We start from the raw sequence: 4703 nt of genomic DNA, 5'->3' as shown, positions 1-4703 counted from the left end.
AAGATGTCTCCATAGTGACTCCACAGTGAGAAGCCAGTAGATAATGCCCAAAGCTTGAAAAATCAGTGGCTCAGCAATTCCACTCTTAGGCATATACCCAAGACAATTAAAAACAGGTCCACACAAAAACTTGTACACAAATGTTATAGCAGCTTTCTTCATAATAGCCAAAAATAGAAACAACCCAAATGTCCATCAACTATTGAATGGATAAACAAAAAATGGTATATCCATACAATGGAATATCACCCAATTACAAAAAGGAATGAATTACTGGCATGTGCTACAACATGGATGACCTCTGAAAACATTACTCTAAGTGAAAGAAGCCAGACACAAAGGTCACATACTGCATGATTCCATTACATGAAATGTCCATAATAGGCAGATCCATAGAGAAAGTAGGTAGATTAGTGGTTTTCGAGACTGGGGGCAGAGGAAATGGGGAGTGACTGCTAATGTGTTTGGTGTTTCTTTTGGGGTATTGAAAATGTTCTATAATTACACAGTGGTGATGGTGGCATAACTCTGTGAATATAGTAAAAAAATCAATGAATTGTACAATTATTTAAAAGGGTGAATTTCATGGTACATGAATTATACCTCAATATAATTGTCATAAAAAAATCAAGGGGTAGCAGCTATTAAGAGATATGGTAAATCCAAAATGAAACAGCTAAATAAATTGAAGTGGTTTCCCCAGTGGACTTTTAAATGAGGGAAGTGGATGGTCAAGGGATGTTCTTTGTACTCAGTTGTGTAAGACTATTTGACTCTTTATAGGATCGCATTACCTCAATAAAAGTAAAAATGAAATAACAAGTGACTGAAGAGCAGGTGGAAAGTTCTGGAAGTTCCTGCCAATACCCTATGGTGGCAGCGTGGACTGTGGCTTTTGTAAAGTCTGGGCCACGCGAGTTGGCCTCAACATGATGCCCCTTCAGTGTGGCAGCATCTCCATTGATGTCCTGATGTATTGTTCATTTGACTTTGGGACATAGACACGAGCTGCATTGAGCAAGACGCTGCTCATGTCTTGTCACCATAGCCCCCTCCACTGCCTTGCACAGCACCTGACCCATTGGCATAACTACTTTTTTTGAATTAGCAAACAAATGAAACAACACTCTTAAACTAATTCCTAGGCAAACTAGAGGCAAATGAAATAATATTATATGACACCACCTCTTAGAATATTGGGGTCCTGGATGGAGAGGCTGGGACAGTATGTACTGCCTGAGTAGGGTGATGGGCCAGGGCACAAGAAATGGCACCTTGTTACCAGTGCTCTAGAACTGACACATCGAATTTACAGTAATGTTTCCAGGTTACAAGCTGTTGTGTCTCATGTCAACCTTTTTCTCCCCATTTCCATAGTCACTGACTAACATTTGTAAAATAATCTTTGATAGCCTTCACCCTGTCATCTTTGGCTGTGGTTCATAGAATAAAGGGGCATTACTGAGAGGTGGCATCTTGGAGAGAAGAACTCGAAAGTGAAATAAATGGTCCAACTGAGCCATCAAAATGGAAGGCTAAGCGATGAGAGAACTCTGGGACCAGGCCTGAGGCACTGAGGCAGAGAGTGGGGAACCAGAGTGTCCTCACAGGAGCCTTCTGACACCCAGGTGAGAGTGGGCCTCCTTTCAGTATGCTCCCATAGCTCACTGATGTTTTCCTTGTTACCACTTGTTGTATCTTATAACTTTTCACTAGATGGTAAGCTCCATGAGGACAGGATGAATGCTTGTTTAGTTCACTATGATATCCCTCACCAGTGCTTGGCATATTGTAGGTGCCACAAAAAAATATTTGTTGAATGAACGAATGAGTGAGTGAATGAATGAAAGAACCAGGTAAGAGCAGGAAAGTTTGAGGTGGCGTGTGAGACGTAGAGTCTGAAGAAGAGGAAACCAAGGTGCCTTGATGTGGGACGCCCACAGCTTGCACATGGGAGGGAAGAGGTTCTTACAAGTGCCAACTGGAGATTGGAGCAGTGAAGATGCATACATGTGGGTTTGTGCCTGAAACACTCACCACGAGTCTTGAATACTGGGGTCATTTCTGCCTGAGCGTAATCCCTCCCACGGCAAGGGAGGCCACCATGGTTGGAGATCTGTTTAGCTCATGGTCAACGGGGCCAGGAAGGGAATGCCTCAGATCATTACACAGAGCCCAAACTTGAGATTTACCAATGTCAACTTCACATAATCTTTGCTGGAATTAACAAATTCAGATGATAGGTCACTTCCCAATCCTGTGGGTGATTTAATCAGGTAAGCTGTTTGGGAGGCCGGATGCAGTCACAGTCAGCTATGAAAGGCAGGAGGATTATTCCTCAGAGGGTAGAGTATATTAATGACATTTCACTTTGGAAACAGTTTTGGAGTCTACTCCCTAGAGACAGAAGGAAGGCTTTGGGGTGAGGACAGAGAGCAAAGAGATTCTTTAGTGAAGGCAAGGAGGAGGAGCTCGGATTCCATTTAGCTAGATCAAGTCAGACTGCTCCCCAGTACACTCAGATACTAAGACAACTTCTTAGTGCTGCCCCCATAATTGTGGGAGAAAGAAAATGTAACCCATTTATCTAAAATCAGGATTGCCAGGAATGGAATATGGAATCCCCATGCTCAGAGAACAGGAACAGGTCCCTTCTTGCAGAGAATCTGGCTTTTCCTACACTTTCTCGTACAAAAGGCTATCAGGAGAAGGTTATGAATAGAGTCCTTTTCCTGCAGCCAATGAGACAAATGCTCTATTCACAGCCGAGCCATGCCCTGCCTGCCGACTGTCTCAGCCAGGATGATCTTGGCTTTTGATGAAATCCCACGGGCAGTAACTGCAACCTCCCTTTGCTGCTACGTTCCATGACTTCATGGCCGGCGCAGGGGGAGCGGTTAAAGCACGCCTATTTCATGAACATCACTCACCTAATCTCTGTCCTAATGACAGGAGAAAGGTGTTGACACCAAAGATCCAGCAGGTGGGCTGGAAACACTTTAGTATGAAGCTGACATGGCCATTCCGGGCCCTCGGCTGTACCTTGGGGGGTTTAAAAAAAAAACCAACTCGGGTGGGTATGAGTTCAAATTTTGGCAATGCTATGTATTGTAGTGAGTGACGTTGGCCGGGTTAGTTAGCTGCCTGGAGCACCAGGTTTCTGACCTGTAAAATAAGGGAAATCAGGCTAAAATCCTGGCTGCTAAGGTTGTCAGAGGATGAAGTGACACAAGACACTTGAGATCAGTTTCCCTGTGCCTGGTTCACGACAGAAACTCTCTCAGTGCCCTGATCCCTCTCTCTCTTGTCCCCCTTCCACCTCTGGGCTCGGTGTAGGTGAATATGGTGTTCCTGTGGAACGAGTCCATTGAGACGGAGCAGGAATTTAGTTCACTGGATATGTTCTAGCATCGCCTCGAGTAAATCAGGACCCAGCTTTGGTGCAGCCTATAATGAGGTGGAGGGAAGGGGCGCCTCACCCTGGGTTACCTGTTCTGGAGAGTTCTTTCTGTGCTGAGGACTGCAGCAGGACCCCTCACCGGAGCCTGGGATGCTCTCCTTCAGGGGTTGTGGCTGCCTGCGGGAACTGCTCCGCAGCAAGGATGTGGGTGTAGGAACATTGCGACCCAGCATTTGTTGATTCCCTCTTTCCGCGAATACTGAATACCTAAGTCCAAGACAGACACGATTCATTCATCATCGAATATTTCTGTAACATTTATTCTATGCCTGACGCTGCTCTAGGCACTTCACAAATCTGATCCCAGGGACTCCTCATGTCAGGGCTGCCAGGGTGGTACTATTATCCCTGTTTCAGGGGTAATGAATCTGAAGCAGAGAAGTTATGGAACTCGCCCAAGAAACACGTGCAAAGAACTTTTTTTTACTCAGTGACAGTGACATTTACAGTGCCCCATGGTTTGTCTAGTGGTGATGGGTAAGCATACATTCATTTGTTCAGGTTTTCATTCATTCACCGAGACTCATTAATCACGAAGCTTGTGCCTGACTTTGCATTAGCAAAGTCACGGAGCTGACAATCCAAGGCGGCAAATGCCAAGTAATCCTCACTTTTAGCCTATGACTTTGCAACCAGCAAAGAGACAGCGGGCTTGGGTCAAGAATGCCGTTATTGCCAGTGGAACAGACTTCTTCTTTCTATAAAATAAATGACCTTTATGGGACATTAAACATGGGACATGGCCCTTGCCCTTAGAAAGCCCATTCTAAGGAGTCCATCAGTTGCACTTCCTTAAACCTTCACAGTTCAGAAGAGAGAATGAATGCAGGGCTAATGCTCCCTTCAAACACCCAACAAGGTATAAGAAGGGCCCAGTATTTCCCAAACTTCATGTATGTGTTACTAATGGAGAATATTTTATATGAAGTGTTAGGTATTTATTTCTAGGAGTACTGTAAAATATATAAACATACTATTTTTTTAAACATACTATTTTTTATTTTTTAAACATACTATTACGTTTTTTTAAACATACTATTGCTGAAAGATTTTTTAAATGAGTTAATTCAAAGAAAAAATATTAAACTAAGAATGGCATTGGTGGTACATTCGAAACTGAAAATTATCCAAATGGCACTCAAATGACTGCAGTTTGGGAAGCTTACAGTGGTTCCCATTGGGGACGTCCCTGGCATTTCGGGCAAGGCAGCTCTGCATTGTGGAGGGCGACCTCCCACACTAT

The 4703-nt window shown here is 44.0% G+C and overlaps 1 long non-coding RNA gene across 1 annotated transcript in view; it reads right to left on the bottom strand.

Moving 5' to 3' along the window:
- Positions 1-427: 427 nt before the first annotated feature.
- Positions 428-4703, bottom strand: part of LOC145721869 (uncharacterized) — a 10830-nt gene continuing 6554 nt past the window's right edge. The window contains exon 3 of the long non-coding RNA XR_014145849.1: positions 428-3667. This is a non-coding gene — a long non-coding RNA (uncharacterized LOC145721869). The remainder of the gene's footprint in view (positions 3668-4703) is intronic.

Source organism: Leptonychotes weddellii, chromosome 5 (assembly GCF_054177405.1).
Source record: "Leptonychotes weddellii isolate Sample4059 chromosome 5, ASM5417740v2, whole genome shotgun sequence".
Taxonomy (NCBI): Eukaryota; Metazoa; Chordata; class Mammalia; order Carnivora; family Phocidae; genus Leptonychotes; species Leptonychotes weddellii.
This window is presented reverse-complemented; position numbering and strand designations above follow the sequence as displayed.